Source organism: Hyperolius riggenbachi, chromosome 9 (genome assembly GCF_040937935.1).
Source record: "Hyperolius riggenbachi isolate aHypRig1 chromosome 9, aHypRig1.pri, whole genome shotgun sequence".
Lineage (NCBI taxonomy): Eukaryota > Metazoa > Chordata > Amphibia > Anura > Hyperoliidae > Hyperolius > Hyperolius riggenbachi.
Genome location: NC_090654.1, coordinates 72,038,863 through 72,062,068, shown reverse-complemented (window position 1 = coordinate 72,062,068; position 23,206 = coordinate 72,038,863). Strand labels below are relative to the sequence as shown.

The window sequence follows — 23,206 nt, the reverse complement described above, 5'->3', positions numbered from 1 at the left end:
CCCGCCACTGTATACCTGTTCAGTGAACCCGCCACTGCATACCTGTTGTGTTCAGTAAACCCGCCACTGTATACCTGTTCTGTTCAGTGGACCCGCCACTGTATACCTGTTCAGTGAACCCGCCACTGCATACCTGTTGTGTTCAGTGAACCTGCCACTGCATACCTGTTCTGTTCAGTGGACCCGCCACTGTATACCTGTTCAGTGAACCCGCCACTGCATACCTGTTCTGTTCAGTGGACCTGCCACTGTATACCTGTTCAGTGAACCCGCCACTGCATACCTGTTGTGTTCAGTGAACCCGCCACTGTATACCTGTTCTGTTCAGTGAACCCGCCACTGCATACCTGTTGTGTTCAGTGAACCTGCCACTGCATACCTGTTCTGTGAACCCGCCACTGCATACCTGTTCTGTGAACCGACCACTGCATACCTGTACTGTGAACCCACCACTGCATACCTGTTCAGTGAACCCACCACTGCATACCTGTTCAGTGAACCCACCACTGCATACCTGTTCAGTGAACCTGCCACTGCATACCTGTTCTGTGAACCCACCACTGCATACCTGTTCTGTGAGCCCACCACTGCATACCTGTTCAGTGAACCCACCACTGCATACCTGTTGTGTTCAGTGAACCCGCCACTGCATACCTGTTCTGTTCAGTGGACCCGCCACTGTATACCTGTTCAGTGAACCCGCCACTGCATACCTGTTGTGTTCAGTGAACCTGCCACTGCATACCTGTTCTGTTCAGTGGACCCGCCGCTGTATACCTGTTCAGTGAACCCGCCACTGCATACCTGTTGTGTTCAGTGAACCTGCCACTGCATACCTGTTCTGTGAACCCGCCACTGCATACCTGTTGTGTTCAGTGAACCCACCACTGTATACCTGTTCTGTTCAGTGAACCCGCCACTGTATACCTGTTCAGTAAACCCGCCACTGCATACCTGTTGTGTTCAGTAAACCCGCCACTGTATACCTGTTCTGTTCAGTGGACCCGCCACTGTATACCTGTTCAGTGAACCCGCCACTGCATACCTGTTGTGTTCAGTGAACCTGCCACTGCATACCTGTTCTGTTCAGTGGACCCGCCACTGTATACCTGTTCAGTGAACCCGCCACTGCATACCTGTTCTGTTCAGTGGACCTGCCACTGTATACCTGTTCAGTGAACCCGCCACTGCATACCTGTTGTGTTCAGTGAACCCGCCACTGCATACCTGTTGTGTTCAGTGAACCCGCCACTGTATACCTGTTCTGTTCAGTGAACCCGCCACTGCATACCTGTTGTGTTCAGTGAACCTGCCACTGCATACCTGTTCTGTGAACCCACCACTGCATACCTGTACTGTGAACCCACCACTGCATACCTGTTCAGTGAACCCACCACTGCATACCTGTTCAGTGAACCCACCACTGCATACCTGTTCAGTGAACCCACCACTGCATACCTGTTCAGTGAACCTGCCACTGCATACCTGTTCTGTGAACCCACCACTGCATACCTGTTCTGTGAACCCACCACTGCATACCTGTTCAGTGAACCCACCACTGCATACCTGTTGTGTTCAGTGAACCCGCCACTGCATACCTGTTCTGTTCAGTGGACCCGCCACTGTATACCTGTTCAGTGAACCCGCCACTGCATACCTGTTGTGTTCAGTGAACCTGCCACTGCATACCTGTTCTGTTCAGTGGACCCGCCACTGTATACCTGTTCAGTGAACCCGCCACTGCATACCTGTTGTGTTCAGTGAACCTGCCACTGCATACCTGTTCTGTGAACCCGCCACTGCATACCTGTTGTGTTCAGTGAACCCGCCACTGTATACCTGTTCTGTTCAGTGAACCCGCCACTGTATACCTGTTCAGTGAACCCGCCACTGCATACCTGTTGTGTTCAGTGAACCCGCCACTGTATACCTGTTCTGTTCAGTGAACCCGCCACTGCATACCTGTTGTGTTCAGTGAACCCGCCACTGTATACCTGTACTGTTCAGTAAACCCGCCACTGTATACCTGTTCTGTTCAGTGAACCCGCCACTGCATACCTGTTGTGTTCAGTGAACCTGCCACTGCATACCTGTTCTGTTCAGTGGACCCGCCACTGTATACCTGTTCAGTGAACCCGCCACTGCATACCTGTTGTGTTCAGTGAACCTGCCACTGCATACCTGTTCTGTGAACCCGCCACTGCATACCTGTTCTGTTCAGTGAACCCGCCACTGTATACCTGTTCTGTTCAGTGAACCTGCCACTGCATACCTGTTGTGTTCAGTGAACCTGCCACTGCATACCTGTTCTGTGAACCCGCCACTGCATACCTGTTCTGTTCAGTGAACCCGCCACTGTATACCTGTTCTGTTCAGTGAACCCGCCACTGCATACCTGTTGTGTTCAGTGAACCCGCCATTGTATACCTGTACTGTTCAGTGAACCAGCCACTGTATACCTGTTCTGTTCAGTGAACCCACCGCATCAGTGCGCATACCTGTGCAGTTAAGTGAACCCACCTACCTACGTGAGTGCACGCAGTGTGATATACCACTCCGTGCATACCCGATATGGACAAAACAGGTAGAGGAAGAGGTAGTGCCAGAGCCAGAGGAAGGCCACCTGGCAGGTCTGCGCGAGGTCGTGTAAATGTAATTTCGTGTGGACCTGGCCCACAGTACAGTGCTCGGAAGAAGGCACGTCCCATCACCTCCCAAGATTGTCAGGACGTGGTTGAGTATTTAGCGACACAGAACACCTCATCTTGCTCAGCCACCAGCGCTACTACTAGCACCACTTCCGCTGCATTTGACACTTCGCAAGAATTATTTAGTGTTGAAATCACTGATGCACAGCCATTGTTACAGCCAGATGAATTTTCACCAGCTCATATGTCTGAGTTACGCGGCAACACTATGGATGTAACGTGTAAGGAGGATGAAGGACCTACTGATGGTGCATGTTTGGATTTTTCTGAGGCAAGCGAAGCTGGGCAGGATGATTACGATGATGACGATGATAGGGATCCTCTGTATGTTCCCAATAGAGGAGATGAAGAGGGGGACAGTTCAGAGGGGGAGTCAGAGAGTAGGAGGAGGAGAGAAGTTGCTGAAAGAAGCTGGGGCAGCTCTTCATCAGAAACAGCTGGTGGCAGTGTCCGACACCATGTATCGCCACCTATGTACAGCCAGCCAACTCGCCCTTCAGCATCAGCTGCTGAGGTCCCCATAGTGCCCACATCCCAGGGTGGCTCAGCGGTGTGGAAATTTTTTAATGTGTGTGCCTCAGATCGGACCAAAGCCATCTGTTCGCTCTGCCAACAAAAATTGAGCCGTGGAAAGGCCAACACTCACGTAGGGACAAGTGCCTTACGAAGGCACCTGGAGAAAAGGCACAAACAGCAATGGGATGGCCACCTGAGCAAAAGCAGCAGCAGAACACAAAAGAAAAGTCACCCTCCTTCTCCTCTTCCTCCTTCAGGTGCATCATCTGCTTCTGCCGCTTTCTCCCTTCCACCTTCACAGGCACCCTCCTCCACTCCGCCTCTGCCCTTGAGCGCTTCCTGCTCCTCTGCCCACAGCAGCAGTCAGGTGTCCGTGAAGGAAATGTTTGAGCGGAAGAAGCCAATTTCGGCCAGTCACCCCCTTGCCCGGCGTCTGACAGCTGGCGTGGCGGAACTGTTAGCTCGCCAGCTGTTACCATACCGGCTGGTGGACTCTGAGGCCTTCCGTAAATTTGTGGCCATCGGAACACCGCAGTGGAAGATGCCAGGCCGCACTTATTTTTCGAGAAAGGCCATACCCCAACTGCACCGTGAAGTTGAGAGGCAAGTGGTGTCATCTCTTGCGAAGAGCGTTGGGTCAAGGGTACACCTGACCACGGATGCCTGGTCTGCCAAGCACGGGCAGGGCCGCTACATTACGTACACAGCCCATTGGGTCAACCTGGTGGTGAACGATGGCAAGCAGGGCGCAGCGGACCAAATTGTGACACCTCCACGGCTTGCAGGCAGGCCTCCTGCCACCTCCTCTCCTCCTGCTACATGCTCTTTGCTGTCCTCCTCCTCCTTGGCTGAGTGGCAGTTCTCCTCTCCAGCTACACAGCCCCAGCTCCACAGGGCCTATGCTACATGCCAGGTACGACGGTGTCACGCCATCTTAGACATGTCTTGTCTCAAAGCGGAGAGTCACACTGGAGCAGCTCTCCTGGCTGCTCTTAAGAAACAGGTGTATGAGTGGCTGACCCCGCACCACCTGGAGATAGGCAACGTGGTGTGCGACAACGGCAGCAATCTTCTTGCCGCTTTGCATATGGGGAAGCTGACACACATACCCTGCATGGCACATGTCATGAATCTAGTTGTTCAAAGATTTGTGGCAAAGTACCCTGGCTTAGCGGATGTCCTGAAGCAGGCCAGGAAGTTCTGTGGGCATTTGAGGCGGTCTTACACAGCCATGGCACGCTTTGCGGAAATTCAGCGGAAAAACAACATGCCGGTGAGACGCCTGATTTGCGATAGCCCGACTCGCTGGAATTCGACCCTGCTCATGTTCTCCCGCCTGCTAGAACAGAAGAAAGCCGTCACCCAGTACCTCTACAACTACAGTAGAATGAAACAGTCTGGGAAGATGGGGATGTTCTGGCCCGACAACTGGACACTGACGAAAAATGCATGCAGGCTCATGCGGCCGTTTGAGGAGGTGACCAACCTGGTGAGCCGCAGTGAGGGCACCATCAGCGACTTAATTCCCTACGCTTACTTCTTGGAGCGTGCTGTGCGTAGAGTGGCGGATGAAGCTGCGAATGAGCGTGACCAGGAACCGTTACGGCAGGAACAGGCATGGGGCCAATTTTCATCAGACCCAGCTGTTTCCTCAACACCTGCGGCAGCACAGAGGGGGGAGGAGGAGGAAGAAGAGAAGTCGTGTGCAGAAGACGAGTCAGACTCAGAGGATGATGAGCAAGGTGTTTCTTTGGGGGAGGAGAAGGAGGAGGGGACGGCGGCAGGAGAACAACCGCAGCAGGCGTCGCAGGGGGCTTGTGCTGCTCAACCTTCCCGTGGTATTGTTCGCGGCTGAGGGGAGGAGGTTGACTTATGTGACGTCACTGAGGAAGAGCAAGAGGAGATGGAGGGTACTGGATCCGACTTTGTGCAGATGTCGTCTTTTATGCTGTCCTGCCTGTTGAGGGACCCCCGTATAAAAAACCTCAAGGGGAATGAGCTGTACTGGGTGGCCACACTACTAGACCCTCGGTACAGGCACAAAGCGGACCTGTTACCAACTCACCTGAAGGTGGAAAGGATGCAGCACATGCAGAACAAGCTGTCAACTATGCTTTACAATGCCTTTAAGGGTGATGTGACAGCACAACGCCAGCAAGGTACCACTGCCACTAATCCTCCTCCCGTGTCCACGCAGTCAAAGACAGGACGCTCCAGCGATCTCATGGTGATGTCGGACATGCGGACGTTCTTTAGTCCAACGCCTCGCCGTAGCCCTTCCGGATCCACCCTCCACCAACGCCTGGAACGGCAGGTAGCCGACTACCTGGCCTTAAGTGTGGATGTAGACACTGCTGTGAACAGCGATGAGGAGCCCTTGAACTACTGGGTGCGCAGGCTTGACCTGTGGCCAGAGCTGTCCCAATTTGCCATCCAACTTCTCTCCTGCCCTGCCGCAAGCGTCCTGTCAGAAAGGACCTTCAGCGCAGCTGGAGGCATTGTCACTGAGAAGAGAAGTCGCCTAAGTCACAAAAGTGTTAAGTACCTCACCTTTATCAAAATGAATGAGGCATGGATCCCGGAGGGCTGCTGCCCGCCCCAAGACTAAGTCAGTCCCCGCACACACAGCATCTCTGCCTGTACGCCGTGTGACTGGCTACCTGGCCTGCCCCAAGAAGACTAAGTCGCTCCCAGTCCCTCCACACAGCATGTCGGCCTGCAGGCCGCTTGACTACCTTCTCCGCCACCACCAACAGGGTCTGGGACTCCAGGCGAATTGCTGAATTTTTTAGGCCACTGCTACCAGCGGCCGCTGTAATAATTTTTCTGGTGCGTGTACATGACTGCCTAATTTTTCTGGCTGCACTGCGGGAAGCTGCAACAACAAAAGAAAAGGCATGTACATGCGCCCATTCCCCTTCGTGATCATTACCTTGCCGTGGTGAAGGGGCTTGCATATCACAATGAAGCAATGACCGGCGCCTAGATGAGTGTCTCGGGGGGCACACAAAAGATAATAAGGTCGTAGACATAGAAAGAGGGACAAAGTCCTGAAAGAGTTGGAAAAATGAGTTGGAAAGAGGGACAGAAGGACAGGGCTCCCAAAGAGGGACTGTCCCTCCAAAAGAGGGACAGTTGGGGGCTATGCCAGAATGATAGGGTGCAGCAATTTTGTTCTCTGAAGAGTGATGGGAGAGAGTTTGGCATAGAGGTCGCTGGAACTCCTGACAGGTTAGACAAATCCGGAGTGGCCGCAAAATGCTGGTCCCGAACCTCTGTGTAGTTTAGTTTGAGCATGACATCTCTTGGAGTAGCTAGGTTTCTCGGCTTGTCATAGGCTCGGAGGATTCAGTCAATCTGGAAGAGATCAATACTGATCTGCAGATCTAAGGTTGCAAATAGATTTTGAGCGTTAGGCTTCAAATCCTGGATGGACTCTCCTGTAAGCCCCATACCTGCAAATTGGAGCTTTGCTTCAAGGGCCTTGATCTGGGAGTCATGCCTATCCAACTGGGCTTTGTTGTCCTTCATTGCATCCCTTATACTATCACACCAGTGCTCCAGATCATCCAGTCGGTGCCTATATCCTGGATATGGGTGGATAGACTATTCACAGCCGTGGAGAGCTTGGTCCGGAACATTGTCTGGATGTTTTTGTACAGCTCTGGGTACTCCGGAGATCTTTTGGTAGCTGTGGAGGGGTTGGAGCTGGCACCTAACTGTTCCTCAGAGCAGCAGGCAGGAGCTGCAGATCCACAAGGTTGCATCTTATCTAGAATGACCAGATTTTTGTGGGTCCAACCTGGGACGGGGTGGGGGGCTGCTGTGAAAAGTGGGGGGGACTGAGGAGTGCGCAGTGACGAAGACTCGGGGGGGGGGGGGGGGCTGCGGTGAAAAATGGGCGTGACCATGACATTGTATGGGCGGAGCTAACGTAATGCTGTAACAGCGAGGCATAAGAAAGCAGTGTTTACGCCATGATGTGGTCAAACGAGACTTTGCTTCATGGGTGTGCAGAAACTGTTTGATGCTAATAGTATATCGTAACCACAAAGCAGAAAACATAACCATCTATGACCAATAAATAATAAATGCAGTAACAGTTACCCTGGACACCAGAAAATAAACGCAATGGGCAACATGTCAGCACAAAATAAACGCAATGCGGGCAACATGTCAGTACAAAATAAACGCAATGCGGGCAAACATTTCACTAGAAAATAAACGCAATGCGGGCAAACATTTCACCAGAAAATAAACGCAATGCGGGCAAACATTTCACCAGAAAATAAACGTAATGCGGGCAAACATTACACCAGAAAATAAACGCAATGCGGGCAAACATTTCACCAGAAAATAAACGCAATGCGGGCAAACATTTCACTAGAAAATAAACGCAATGCGGGCAAACATTTCACCAGAAAATAAACGCAATGCGGGCAAACATTTCACTAGAAAATAAACGCAATGCGGGCAAACATTTCCCCAGAAAATAAACGCAATGCGGGCAAACATTTCACCAGAAAATAAACGCAATGCGGGCAAACATTTCACCAGAAAATAAACGCAATGCGGGCAAACATTTCACCAGAAAATAAACGCAATGCGGGCAAACATTTCACCAGAAAATAAACGCAATGCGGGAAACATGTCAGTATAAAATAAATGCAATGCGGGCAACATGTCAGTACAAAATAAACGTAATGCGGGCAAACATTACACCAGAAAATAAACGCAATGCGGGCAAACATTTCACCAGAAAATAAACGCAATGCGGGCAAACATTTCACCAGAAAATAAACGCAATGCGGGCAAACATTTCACCAGAAAATAAACGCAATGCGGGAAACATGTCAGTATAAAATAAATGCAATGCGGGCAACATGTCAGTACAAAATAAACGTAATGCGGGCAAACATTACACCAGAAAATAAACGCAATGCGGGCAAACATTTCACCAGAAAATAAACGCAATGCGGGCAAACATTTCACTAGAAAATAAACGCAATGCGGGCAAACATTTCACCAGAAAATAAACGCAATGCGGGCAAACATTTCACTAGAAAATAAACGCAATGCGGGCAAACATTTCCCCAGAAAATAAACGCAATGCGGGCAAACATTTCACCAGAAAATAAACGCAATGCGGGCAAACATTTCACCAGAAAATAAACGCAATGCGGGCAAACATTTCACCAGAAAATAAACGCAATGCGGGAAACATGTCAGTATAAAATAAATGCAATGCGGGCAACATGTCAGTACAAAATAAACGTAATGCGGGCAAACATTACACCAGAAAATAAACGCAATGCGGGCAAACATTTCACCAGAAAATAAACGCAATGCGGGCAAACATTTCACCAGAAAATACACGCAATGCGGGCAAACATTTCACCAGGAAAAAAACGCAATGCGGGCAAACATTTCACCAGAAAAAAAACGCAATGCGGGCAAACATTTCACCAGAAAAAAAAACGCAATGCGGGCAAACATTTCACCAGAAAAAAAATGCAATGCGGGCAAACATTTCACCAGAAAATAGACGCAATGCGGGCAAACATTTCACCAGAAAAAAAACGCAATGCGGGCAAACATTTCACCAGAAAATAAACGCAATGCAGGAAAACATTTCACCAGAAAAAAAATGCAATGCGGGCAAACATCTCACCAGAAAATAAACGCAATGCGGGCAAACATTTCACCAGAAAAAAACATAATGGGAGCACATTTTACCTGGAAAAAGCATTTACTCACCTGGCAGAAGTCTCTGGCCTCTGGCGCGCTGCTCCCGGGACCATCTTGCTCCTGATCTTCTCTCCCGCGCTGACAGGGCTACCGCAAGATGGCGCCCGAAGCCCTGTACTGGAGACACAAATAGTCTCCAGTACAGGGCTTTGGCAGCCATCTAGGCGTAGCCCTGCTTGCCTGCCGGTGTCAAAACACCGGAAGACCAAGGAGGTTGGAGCAGGGCGCGCAATGAACTGGCATGGCGTCTATAGACGCCGCTGCCAGTTCATGAGGAGAGTGGCCAGAGTCCCGAGGCCGGGACGTCCCGCTACTAAAAGCGGGACATTTCCCGGGACCTCATGCAGCCTGGGACAGCGGACCCCGAATCCGGGGCGTGTCCCGGGCAATCCGGGACGTCTGGTCACTCTATCTTATCAGACATGCACATGGCCGCCTGTTCCTAGCACATGCTTTTAATTCCCCTGCGCTGCTAGGGGAGAAAGCTTGCTTTTTTGGACTTTCTGGGCATGTCACCAGGGCTGTTTCTAGGCAGGGCCGGCCCGCTCATGAGGCGGGGTGAAACTTTTGCCTCAGGCGGCAAATTTCCAGGGGCGGCATCCGCCCGTCCGTGCGGGGAGCCGGCCGCCGAGCTGGAGGGGTAGCTGGCAGGACGGGGGTATTGGGCCTAGCGGCGGGGAGGGGGGGTCGGACCCCCCCCCCCCCTCCCTCGCCTGGGTCCCCCGTCCTCCGCTCCCCTCCAGCCTTACATAGAAGCAGCCGCTATTTGTAAGAGGCACGGGCGGGGAGGACTCACCTCTTCCTTGATCCAGCGTGCGCTCCACTGACGTCACTTCCTGCAACGCTGCAGGAAGTGATGTCAGTGGAGCGCACGCTGGGAAGAGGTGAGTCCTCCGCGCCCGTGCTTCTTACAAATAGCGGCTGCTTCTTCTATGTAAGGCTGGAGGGGAGCGCAGTTCGGGGGACCCAGGCGAGGGAGGGGGGGGTACGACCCCCTCCCCGCCGCTAGGCCCAATACCCCCGTCCTGCCAGCTACCCCTCCAGCTCGGCGGCCCCCCAGAGCGCCCCCACCTTGGCGGCGGCGGCGTAAAATTTTTTTTTGCCTCAGGCGGCAAAAAGTCTAGGGCCGGCCCTGTTTCTAGGGCAATGCGGGAAGGGCGACCGACCTGGGCGCAGACCGGCAAGTAGAAGAAGGGGGCGCAGGCTGAAGGACATAACCACTAGGGAGCTGGTGACGTGGGGTGCAGCCAAATAGAAGATGAAAGAAGATTTCCAGCATGATCACCTTCCTTGACTCCTCCTGGGCTGCCTGCGCCCGACGTCAAGTCATCACGTCACCACCGCGTGATGACACCTGATGTCCTGTAGCGGTACCGCAGGCTGTCAGTGCGCGGCGCCCATGGAGGAGTCAGCTTTCCGGGCTCTCTTCACCTGTGTGGTTTGTTGGTCCCTGCTTCCTCCTGGATGAGCGGCTGGTCACTAGTAAGTAACCAGATCTACTTGTGACCTGTGGCTGTGTGACTGTCCCTAAAGAGTAAGAGTTTGCGAGTCCACGGGGTGGTGGGGAAGGGGGCACAACTTTTACAACCTCGCCCTTGGTGCAAATCAGCCTAGAAACTGCCCTGCATGTCACTAATCAGCCTGACGTGAAGAAGATCAATTTGGGTAGATTTGGAGGCTAAAAAAAGCTCAAAAAAGCTGCGCATGCACCCCACCTTATGTCTTCATTCCTTGCCTCCTAATGTGGCTTGTGCTGGACAGTATTGGCTTGCCTAACTATTCAGCATCACCTGAGCCAAAGATTGAAAAAAATTAACGGACACCTGAAGTGAGAGGAATATGGAGACTGCCATATTTATTTCACTTTAAAGAGAACCTGAACTGAAAATAAAAAGTCAAAATAACCATACGCAGGTCATATTTACCTCCTGTGTAGTCTACTCCTCAATCTCTTTCTCCTCTCCTGGGTCCCATCCGTCCACTGTGATCAATGGAATTCTCAGTCCTCCATTGTAAAAATGGCCATTATCTCGTAACAGCTTCCTGGTCAGCATACTGTTAAACTGTAATATCACCCACTTGAGCCATAGAGAAACATGGACATTACCTTGCACATTCAGTTGTAACTGACAGCTGCTCATATATAACTGACAGCTACTGGTATATTTCAGTTCTGACAAAATATTGTCAGAACTGGGATCACTTAAGAACAAAATGGTGAGCTTTTGAAAGAGGGGCATAACTAGACTTTATAGGGCCCCCCTGCAAAAATGTTAGCATGGGGCCCCCTTGGTCCCCAAACCCCATGAGGGTCATGTGATCAGGAGTCGGTGAATGGCAGCAGAGAGTGTTCTGCTGTGAAGCAGCGTCTGGAAGAAGGAAAAAAATACACACGCTCCTGCACATGATTTTTGTGATTGAACAGGGAAGTTTTTTTGCTAATTGGCTGCACTTACGGTTGAGGGGAGGGAGGAGGAGGGGCCCCAAAGCCTCTGGGCCCCCCTGCGACGGCAGGGGTCTCAGGGGTGATTGTTACACCCATGTGAAGGTGAGGTTAGTATGTAATATTCATTTGCAGGTAGATCGTGTGCTGGAAGGGATCACTGTAAGAAGAAAACGGTGAGCTTCTGAAAGGAACTGACAGTGAGTTTAGTATGTGATATTCAATTGTAGGTACATCATGCAGTGTTGGACTGGAAGCTGGGAGAGCCGAGGAAATCCACTTGCTGGCCAAGCAGTAGTAATCAGGTATTGCTGCTCACAGTGAAGAGCTGCTGCAGATCTCTATTTGTTGTGAGAACTCAGGGTTACTGCTGCTTGGCCAGCAGGTGGATTTCCTCAGTTTTTCCACCTCCCAGTCCGACACTGACATCATGGGCTTGATTCACAAAGCGGTGCTAACCCAGTTAGAGACTTTAGGCGCGATAATCATTGCACTACGCTGGTGAAAAGCCAGTTTAGGCATGATAAGTTTAGACGTGATAAGTTTAGATAAGTTTAGATCGCGCGCAAAGTCCCGCACGCAAAGCAGCGCCATTAAACTCTATGCGAAGTGCCCCAGACTTTGCTGCCGCAAAACTTTTGATCAGCTGTGCACTGCGGTGCTAACCCAGTTGGTGCTATAGTTATCACGCCTAAACTTATCACGCCTAAACTTATCACGCCTAAACTTATCACGCCTAAACTGAGTTTAGGCGTTATAAAGGGCGTTTCGCAGCATGCTAACTGTTAGCACCGCATTGTGAATCAAGCCCCATGTGCTTATTCTAAATAATTTTACTCACTTCAGGTTCCCTTTAAATAATTGAATTTGCTTCAGCTTCTCTTTAAGCATCACAAATTGCGTGGCTCTCCTGCTGATCCTCTGCCGCTAATACTTTTAGCCACAGACCCTGAACAAGCATATGCAGATCAGGTGTGAGACTGAAGTCTGACAGAATGTGTTGCATGCTTGTTTCAGGCGTGTGATTCAGACACTAATACTGTATGAAAGATCAGCAGCATGCCAGGTAATTTGTAATGAATAGGAAATATATATGGCAGCCTCCATATCCCTCTCACTTCAGGTGTTCTTTAAACAAATATCAGGATCAAAAAAACAGTTTCTGGCGTGGAGATTCAGGTTATTACAAATGCCCATTTGTGACTAGTTCTCTAGTCACAAATTCTCAAACTGTTAGTTCTCAAACTAACATCATATTTAGCACATGTAGTTACAGTGATTGCAGAGAATTTGTGGGTCATTTTCTTAGTAGATGAAGGTAATGGGAAACACAGAGGAAAATAGAGGAAAGTTCTGCTGGATCTGATGACAATTAGTGAAAATGAGTTGGAGCAGGAAAATATGCACATAACGCGATGTTTTTTTGCACACACAGATCTGCCATGTGTCAGCTGGTGACAGACAGACGGGTGGCTTTGCAGTTGGCACATTGTTGCTCCACAGAGCTGAATCGGCATGTTTTGTCACCACCCGGACAAAGCTGCCCCTTGTTTTCTGGAATGTGTCCTCATTGTAAACTAGGCGGACACAGAGGTGGGGGTCAGATGGCTGGGACCGAGCGCTGGCCTCCTATTCTCTCTGACCGCAGAGTGTGACCACACCACTCGAGGGGCACAAGGTAACTGGGAGAAATGGTGACAAAGCTACAGCAAATTTCTGAGGGTCTCTCTAAGGAGTCACTATGTCAAGTGCTGGCAAATGAGGCCCTAGCAACTATTTGCTTATTGTGGCAGCTAGTTGTTACTACAACTAGCTATTGTTACCAACAAAACCCAAGTAAATGATTTTTTTAATGTTAGTTTTGCATAGTTTGGTAAGAAAATTGCCTTTGATCTTTATTTCTGTTGTGTGTCTCTGGCTGTGAGAATGTGCATGAGGGCTGGGACCCACTATCGCGGAAGTGCAGTGATTTCATAAGCGATGTAAGGGAACCAGAGACGAAGCACCCTCATGTATTTTACCACATATATCAGTGGGAACATTAGAGAAAACACCTACCTTGCTTTCTGTTTCATTCTTTACTGTTCAGCTTGCTTCTTATCAGCCCTGATAAAATCCACGACTGAGCATTCAGTCTGGCTTTTCTCAGTCTTCTGTAATGTCTTTTCAAGCCCAAGCCTGCCCCCTTGTGGCTGTGCTCAGGAATCATTATAGCTGAGTCATTATAGCAAAGCCAGACTGAATGCTCAGTCAGGGATTTTATCAGGGCTGATAAGAAGCAAGCTGAACAGTGAAGAATTAAACAGAGAGCAGGGTAGGTGTTTTCTCTAATATTCCCACTGATATATATGGTAAAATACATGAGGGTGCTTCGTCTCTGGTTCACTTTAGCTACTGTAGCCACTGATGCGGTCGCTTTGGGATCGCTTCCAAAACGATTTAAGAAGCATTTAGCGATAGCTCTGTGATCGCAATATTGCCAGTTGCATTAAGCTCATAGGTATCCACTGGCATAGCACTTTGCCGATTGCCGCCGATCTGCAAGCGCTGCCAAAGTGAGTCTCAGCCCTTACTTCCTGTCCTTACTTCCTGTCCAGACCTCAGGAGTGAAAAAAAGAACAACAAAAAAAAGTCAAACTTTTTTTGTTAGGTTGGAGGAGTTAGGACACTTCGAATAGTTTTTATCACTGTCCCTTGTTTCCTATCCTTGAGAATGGTTTTCATGTTAAAGAGAGCCCGAGGTGGGCTCCAAAAAAAAAAAAAAAAGTAGGCTACCTGATCCGAGGGGCTGAGCGGATCAGGTAGCTGCAAAAAACGACACTCCCCACCGCTCCTGTGGGCCGCAATGGTCCACTTTCAGACTGTGTGTCTCTCATAGCGTGCAGGGAGGCGGGGGAGCATCAAGGGGCGCGGGCAAGAAGAGAGAGCTGCCCAATGGCAGCTCTGTAAACCCTGTAGGAACTCCCCTAGCAAGGGCAGACACAGCGTTAAATATTGTCGCTAATCTCGGGGGGCTATAGCGCGGAGGGGGGGGGGGGCAGAGAGCGGCAGTGGACGAGACAGAGGCATGTCAGGAGGCAGAGAACATGCCTCTGTGTCCCATCTGCCCCCGAAAGATCCACTTGGGGTTCTCTTTAAAACTCCATGGAAATCTTAGGGACAAGACGAGAGGTAAAAATCTGTCTCCAGTGTGGGAACAGACAGTAATGCAAAAAACCAACGCTGCAGGGTCCTTTCACACTGTGTCCGTTGCATTTATACATTAAGTCGCGTCAGAGACTAGAGAGAGGAACGCATGCTGGAGCGCACAGAAGGTATGTAGCTGCCGCTGCCCAGACACTGCCCGCCGCTGCCAAGACAGTAATTTAATCTGGAGGGGAGCGCAGAGGGGAGAGCCCCGAGGTGAGGGAGGGGGGGCCGGGGCCCTGCCCGCCGAACGCCCCCCTCTGCCCGCCAAGTGTGGCCATGGCTTTCCCCTCCTGCTGTGACCCCTCCAGCCCCCCAAAAGGCCCCGAGTGGGCCCCGGAGGGGCTCTCAGAATTTCTGCATGGGGCCGGGTGGGGCCTAGTTACGCCCCTGACCAAAACTTTGACATTTTGGGTCCATGGCCTGGAAACTCCCCAGATCTTAATCCCATTGAGAACTTGTGGTCACTCCTCAAGAGGCGGGTGGACAAACAAAAACCAACTAATTCTGAGAAACTCAAAGAAGTGATTATGAAAGAATGGGTTGCTATCAGTCAGGATTTGGCCCAGAAGTTGATTGAGAACATGCCCAGTCTAATTGCAGAGGTCCTGAAAAAGAAGGACCAACACTGCAAATACTGACTCTTTGCATAAATCTCATGTAATTGTCAATAAAAGCCTTTGAAACGTATGAAGTGCTTACCGTATAATTATATTTTCAGTACATCACATAAACAACTGAAACAAAGATCTAAAAGCAGTTTAGCAGCAAACTTCGTGAAAACTAATATTTTTCATAATTTTGGCCAGGACTGCAGTGGTAAGGCATACATTGAGGCCACTTGCACACTGCATCACCTTGCTGCATCCCCACTGCAAGGACATTGCAGGTCTATGGAGACTTCCACACTTATCGCGGTGCGATGTGGTGCACCGGAAGTATCCAAACTGCCACATTCCCACGGTCCCACCACAAAATATGCAGCACTTTGCTGCATGATCCATGTCTACTGCATGGATTATGCAGGAATGCAAGTCAATGGGTGATGCAGTAAGTTTGCACTGTGTGACGCAGCACACATGCGCGGACTTACAGCAGGCAGTACCTCACTGAGCAGGGGGTGGCGCTGTGCATATGATCCTGCCGCTACACTGTGGCGCATGGTCATATGAAGGCTGGTTTCTGTAGTGCAAGCAACGCATTGCACTGTAAAACTCAAGTGTGCAACCAGTCTGCACGCTTCACTGTATGTGTTGCATAGTACTTCTAACGTGCAATGCGACTTTTCACCACTGTTCTTATCTTTTTATCACAATGCAACGTGTATAGTGTGAAAAGACCCTCAGAGTTTCTAACCCTTTCTCATACTATTTAAAACTAAAATAAAAACCCTGAATTAGGCTTTAAATTGCAAACAGACTTATTGTTTATAATCCCCTCTGTGACAATCTAGAGTCAGTACATGTGTCAGTGCCTCCATCTTGTCCTCCCCCTTCCCCCTCCGTACAACAGAACAAGCTTCTTGACTGTAACTGATCATGTTTAAAACTGTTACCCAAAACGATCACTAATGATTATTCTAGGTGATAATTATTCAACTTTGGCAGCACTTTCTGATCCCCAGCAACCAGCAAAGCGCTGCAACAGTGAAACCCTATGCTAGTGGTTACACTTGCAGAAAGTGTTGTATGCAGCATTTTAGGAGCGTTCCTGGGGCTCGAGTCACAAAAGCGTGATAACTGCTATCACAGCAGTTATCACGCGATCTGCCGCTCGCAGAGCTTTTTGCATGAACCGCATTAGTTCACGTGATAAGCGAAGTTTCCCGAGTGATCACGTGCGCGTTTCACGTGAAACACGCACGTGATCGCGCGGAAACCTTCGATTATCACGTGAACTAATGCTGTTCACGTGAAAAGCTCTGCGAGCGGCAGATCGTTTGATAACTGCTGTGATAGCAGTTATCACACTTTTGTGAATTCGAGCCCCTGGAGTGATCACCGTAATTGTTGCAGAACCAAATCGCTGTCGCCCATGGAATTGCATTTGAAATCGTGGCACTTGTGCTATTCGGGATTCACAGGCAATTTGTCTTCAAGCGACACAAGCACCCACCTAGATCTGATAAATGAACCTTCCCATGGGGGGGGGGGGGGGGGGGGGGGTTGTAATACAGTGTACCTTGGGGGACACTGCAAGCACAAGGCAATATTACCATAGTTGCATTAATCACTGTATTTTTTGGACTATAAGACTCCCTTTTTCTCCCCCCAAGAGTGGGGGAAAAACTCTCTGCATCTTATAGTCTAAACGCAGGGAGTTCTTGACTTGTGGATGCCTGCCAATACGAACCTCCAACCCGCCGCTGGTGTCGGGACTGCCAGTACTGTGCTCATGTAGAGGAGGGCACAAAGGGGCATAGAGGAGGACACAAGGGAACACAAAGGGGCATAGAGGAGGACACAATGAGGACAGAGGCAGACATTTGGGGACACAGGAGGACACAGGGAGGTACAAGGGGCCATGAGGTACAAAGGTGGCATAATCCACAAGTTGCCCCTTCAACATGGATGCACCAGGCAATGCCGCCATTAGAAATCTAGGGGCCCCTCACACATCATCAGGCCTGGGCCCCCTCTCCCTGGGCCCACCCACTGGTTGCTGTGCCCGCCCACTATCCACCTAACCCCTGTGTCCGTGCAGGAAGTGCGCTGCAGCGAAAAATGTGCATGGCTTCGACGCTGAAGAAAGCGGCATACACAGCATGATGCAGCAAAAAGTGGGCGTGACCATGGCATGTTGTGGGTGGAGCCAAATACTAGCAAAATACAGGTGAGATAGGGACTTGTAGGTCCGTTCTTATCCTTTATCCGTTCTCTTTTGTCCCTCTCTTTTCTTTCTGTGCCTCTATTGTCTCCCTCTGTCTCACCTCAGTTTGTGCCTCTTTTGTGTCCCTCTGTGAGACCTCATGTTCCCGTCTCATCTTTTTTCTCCCTGTGCCTCTTTTGTCCACCTCTGTTCCCCCTGTGCCTCTTTTATCCCCCTGTATTACCTCTTGTCCCCTTCTGTCTCAGCTTGTTCCCCTGTCCTAGCCAGTTATAGGTGCTCCCAGTATAGGTATCCAGGCATAGGGGCCCCCAGTATAGGTAGCCAGGTATAGGTTCCCCCAGTATAAGTAGCCAGCTACAGGTGGTGCCCCAGTATGGGTAGCCTGGTGTAGATGCCTCCAGTATAGATAGCCTGATATAGCTGGTGCCCCAGTATAGGCCAGCAAGATACAGGTGCCCCCAGTATAAATATTCAACTATAGGTGGTGCCCCGGTATAGGTAGCCTGGTATAGTTGCCCCAAGTATAGGTAGCCTGGTATGGGTGGTGCACCAGTATAGGTTAGCCAGGTACAGGTGCCCCCAGTATAGGTAGCAAGCTATAGGCACCCCAGTATAAGTAGCCAAGTATAGGTGGTGCCCCAGTATAGGTAGCCAGGTACAGGTGGTGCCCTCGGTATAGGTAGCCAAGTATAGGTGATGCCCCAGTATAGGTATCCAGGTATAGATGGTGCCCCAGTATAGGTAGCTAGGTATAGATGGTTCCAGCCCCAGTATAGGTATCCAGGTCTAGGTGGTGCCCCAGTATAGGTAGCTAGGTATAGGTAGTTCCAGCCCCAGTATAGGTAGCCAGGTATAGGTGGTGGCCCAGTAAAGGTAGCCTGTAGCCAGATATAGGTGGTGGCCCAGTATAGAAAGTCCGCTGTAACGGGCTCACTCATCTGCTCCCCAAGTTCAAGCGCTGATGCCACTCTTCTCTCAATGCTGGAATGCGGTGTGCTTGTTAGTGAGCCACAGGCCCGCAGCCAGCACATGCGGCCCTTCCAGCGCTTTGGGGGGGCTCAGGGCCCTCAGAAGCCCTGGGCCCCTCACTTTTGTGTCAGTTGTCCCCCCCGATGGCTGCCCTGGCACCAGGTTTAGTATATAATTGTCCCCCTGGTTTTTGTCCTCTAAACCTAGGTGCGTCTCATGGTCAGGTGCATCTTATAGTCCGAAAAATATGGTAGTCCCCAACCTCCAACATTTTACAACATGATTTTTAACTGCAGAAGTCTTGTTTGACACAAAAGTATAACATTTGGGCACTGTAAGCAGAGCTACGCCCCTTAATTGTATCTAAATAAGCAAGTAGAAACTTCTCCCATTTCCACATCACCTCCAGTGACCTTGTGTTCTTTTATTAGCCAAGATTTTATAATAATAGGATAGTGAGAGGTAGTATAGATTTGATATATCGGTAGTTGTAATTTTGTGCTTTCCAAATCCTAAGTAAAAATTGATTCAAAGTAAACCTCAAGATATTTTAGCTCCTAGCAGCTTTCCGGCGTCCTCTGTGTACAGCTCCCAGTAGGTCACCTGACCCGTGTTGGATCATGTGACATGCCGGGAGCCATGCACGGTGCAAGCCACTAGGGTAAAAGAAGGGTAAAAGACGCCACCCGGAGGCTCGGTAAGTATTTTATGCACTACAAAACAACCCAAAGCGCACTGTCCCTGTTCTCCCCTCAGGCATGCCGGTTAGTTAGGACTTCCGGTTGCCTGAGTTCTGGATAACGGGGACTTTGCAGTACTCTGGGACACAAGTATTTCCAAAGGTGTACATTTAGAATGGCTGCAGGCAATTCTGGTGCAGGGTAAAGTCAAAAGACAGCTCACCCTGTTCAAACTCCCTGATGGGGGTAAATACTATTCTTCTCCGAGTTGTAGCAACTCACAGGGACGCGTAATTCAGACACAGGTTATTGCCGGTGTGGTGAAAATGTTTGCAACTTTATAATATTGTGCAACCGGTTGCAATAATTTATACATATAGCTATCAGAAAGTACGACCTAACCATTGATTCCAATGTATTTGTATCGGAAAATGCAACCCACCCTAACCCTATTCTCACACAGAACCCTCCTCTACTGGGCAACTTATAACCCCCCTGGAGGGAATAAAGAGCCCCCCTGGTGGGCAACTAATAACCCCATCCCCCCTCGGAGGGAAATAATAACCCCCTTCCCACCTTGGTGGGCAACTAATAACCCCCCTTGGAGGGTTCTGTAGGGGAACCTGAGGATAAAAACCGCCACTTTCCTGGGGCTTCTATCTGCCCCATGTAGCAGTAATGTCCCACGCCGTCCTCCTCCGATCCACCGTTCCCCACCGCTGGCCCCGGTCTAGCGCGTCACGCCGTCCAACTGCGGCTGCGCAGCTGTGGCCTGCTCATTCCCGTGTCATCGGAAGCTTACTGTGCAGGCACAGTACAAGAAAACTGTACTGCGCCTGTGCAGTAAGCTTCCGAGGGCGCGAACGGCAGCGCGCATTATTCGGCTATGCCAAACGAATAATGCCCGGGGCCGGCAGCGGGGAACAGCGGATCGGAGAAGGACGGCCTGGGACATTACTGCTACATGGGGCAGATAGAAGCCCCAGGTAAGTAGCAGTTTTTATCCTCAGGTTCCCCCACAGAACCCCTTTAACACTAGCAGTTGCAAATAATGACAGCTGGGAAATGTGAAGTTAAGCACAGTCCATTTAAGTTGCAAAATGTTACAGGTTTCAATATTTTTCATTACATCGGCGGCCACATTTCCTTTAACTTTGCTACTTTGTGCGACACCCCCAGTAAAAGTCCCTGCGCCCAAAGTAGTTACACTGCGCCAGCGCCTAAATCATCGACACAGCGCTGACGGCAAAATTAGTTACTTCGGTTCCAAAGACCTAGAAGAATGAGCAACTTTAAAATGGGTGCAGAAAAGACGCCACAATTCCATCGTGGCTGGATAGTGTAATGGGCTCTGCCTCTGACACAGGAGATCAGGGTTAGAATCTTTGCTCTGCCTATTTAATAACCCAGCACCTATTCAGAAGGAGACCTTGGGCAAGACTCCCTAACACTGCTACTGCCTATAGCGCGCGTCCTAGTTGCTGCAGCTCTGGCGCTTTGAGTCCAGCCAGGAAAAAAGCTCAATATAAATGTTCTGTGTTCTGTACTTAGGTATGTATTAAACTTCAGGTTTGCAGTAAATGCCCTGAAATAATCATAGGTAATTATTATCATGATTGTCATATTATGATTATATTGGATCAACCGTATGATTATTACGATGCCCATGTCATTAAGATATGATAATGATGGCACTGACAGTAATAATAATACTTATTTACGATAATCCTGCAGCATGAGTAATAATGTTCAGTGAATCGTGACGTCACGCAGACTCATGCAGAGGTTGCGCTTGTAAAGCACAGCAGCACTCTCTCTGCAGGTGCAGGCGGCTCCCACGCCGCACGCACATCCCCCAAGAGGCGGGGTTACCCTCCCTCAGGGCGTGGTGTAGTGTGGCGGACCCGCCCACTACCCCTGCGATCCTCCTGTGCGTCATGACGCAGGACGCAGAGTGAGGGCACAGCGGGCGTGTTTTCTCCCGGCTGGATCCGCAGCGGGCAGCCTGCGTCTCTGCGCTGACAGCGGGTGGCGGAGCCCGGGAGCCGCTCCGGCGCGCAGGAATGCCCGGTAGGTGGAAAGTAGGAGATGGACAGTGTCTTGTCTGTATGGGGCATGGTGGGAGTTATAGTCCATTGGATGGCAGGTGGGCTGTGGCGGGCACAGGGACTGTTCTGCAGCCTGTCCTGTCCCAGCTGTTGCACAACTACAAGTCCCAGCATGCTTTCGTGTAAGTTGCAGAGGATGAGAATCAAAACCACTGAGTTCCCCATTCATTTAAATGTGTCTGTTTCTCTCTGCTTCATCCTTCCCGTCTCTTTTCAGTGCCTCATTTTTTTTTTATCAGCTTTTGCTTCCTCACTTTTTTTTTCCACCATCTGTCTTTCTACCTCTCATCTCCGTCTTTTTGCCTCTCTTATGTCTTTCTTCTGCCTCTGTCTTCTTGCCCCTCTGACCCTCTCACCTCTCTTCTTGCCCCTCTGACCCTCTTGCCTGTCTCTTCTTGCCCCTCTGACCCTCTCGCCTGTCTCTTCTTGCCCCTCTGACCCTCTCGCCTGTCTCTTCTTGCCCCTCTGACCCTCTTGCCTGTCTCTTCTTGCCCCTCTGACCCTCTCGCCTGTCTCTTCTTGCCCCTCTGACCCTCTCGCCTGTCTCTTCTTGCCCCTCTGACCCTCTCGCCTGTCTCTTCTTGCCCCTCTGACCCACTCGCCCGTCTCTCTTCTTGCCCCTCTGACCCACTCGCCCGTCTCTCTTCTTGCCCCTCTGACCCACTCGCCCGTCTCTCTTCTTGCCCCTCTGACCCACTCGCCCGTCTCTCTTCTTGCCCCTCTGACCCACTCGCCCGTCTCTCTTCTTGCCCCTCTGACCCACTCGCCCGTCTCTCTTCTTGCCCCTCTGACCCACTCGCCCGTCTCTCTTCTTGCCCCTCTGACCCACTCGCCCGTCTCTCTTCTTGCCCCTCTGACCCACTCGCCCGTCTCTCTTCTTGCCCCTCTGACCCACTCGCCCGTCTCTCTTCTTGCCCCTCTGACCCACTCGCCCGTCTCTCTTCTTGCCCCTCTGGCCCACTCGCCCGTCTCTCTTCTTGCCCCTCTGGCCCTCTCGCCCGTCTCTCTTCTTGCCCCTCTGGCCCTCTCGCCCGTCTCTCTTTTTGCCCCTCTGACCCACTCGCCCGTCTCTCTTTTTGCCCCTCTGACCCACTCGCCCGTCTCTCTTTTTGCCCCTCTGACCCACTCGCCCGTCTCTCTTTTTGCCCCTCTGACCCACTCGCCCGTCTCTCTTTTTGCCCCTCTGACCCACTCGCCCGTCTCTCTTTTTGCCCCTCTGACCCACTCGCCCGTCTCTCTTCTTGCCCCTCTGACCCACTCGCCCGTCTCTCTTCTTGCCCCTCTGACCCTCTCGCCCGTCTCTCTTCTTGCCCCTCTGACCCTCTCGCCCGTCTCTCTTCTTGCCCCTCTGACCCTCTCGCCCGTCTCTCTTCTTGCCCCTCTGACCCTCTCGCCCGTCTCTCTTCTTGCCCCTCTGACCCTCTCGCCCGTCTCTCTTCTTGCCCCTCTGACCCTCTCGCCCGTCTCTCTTCTTGCCCCTCTGACCCTCTCGCCCGTCTCTCTTCTTGCCCCTCTGACCCTCTCGCCCGTCTCTCTTCTTGCCCCTCTGACCCTCTCGCCCGTCTCTCTTCTTGCCCCTCTGACCCTCTCGCCCGTCTCTCTTCTTGCCCCCCCCCCCCCCCCGACTCTCTCGCCTGTCTCTCTTCTTGCCCCCCCCTGACCCTCATTCCTCTGTATTTTTGTGACCCCCTGACTCTCTTGCCTCTCTCTTCGTGCCCTCCTGACCCTGTCGCCTCTCTTCTTGCCCCCACCGACCCTCGCGCCTTTCTCTCTTCTTGCCCTCCCTGACCCTCTCTCCTCTCTCTCTTCTTGCCCCGACCCTCTCACCTTTCTCTCTTCTTGCCCTGACACCCCCCCCCCCCCCCCCGACCCTCTCCTCTTTCTCTCTTCCTCCCCCTGACCCTCTCGCCTCTCTCTCTTCTTGCCCCCCCCCCTGACCCTCTCTCCTTGTCCCCCCCTGACCCTCTCGCCTCTCTCTGTTCTTGCCCCACCCCACCGACCCTCTCGTCTTTCTCTCTT

General features: G+C 51.1%; 1 protein-coding gene across 5 annotated transcripts in view; it reads left to right on the top strand.

Annotated features, from left to right (window-relative positions):
• TMCC1 (transmembrane and coiled-coil domain family 1) overlaps window positions 1-23,206 on the top strand; it is a 283,585-nt gene that overhangs the window by 10,234 nt on the left and 250,145 nt on the right. For 2 of the 5 annotated variants that reach the window (XM_068253023.1, XM_068253022.1), the window contains exon 1: window positions 21,022-21,149. The exons of 2 other annotated variants lie outside the window; for them this stretch is intronic. The gene's annotated coding sequence lies outside the window, so the exon portion shown is untranslated. Of the gene's footprint in view, window positions 1-13,040; window positions 13,094-21,021; window positions 21,150-23,206 lie in introns of those variants that run through there. One more of the 5 variants, XM_068253024.1, reaches the window with a different exon arrangement.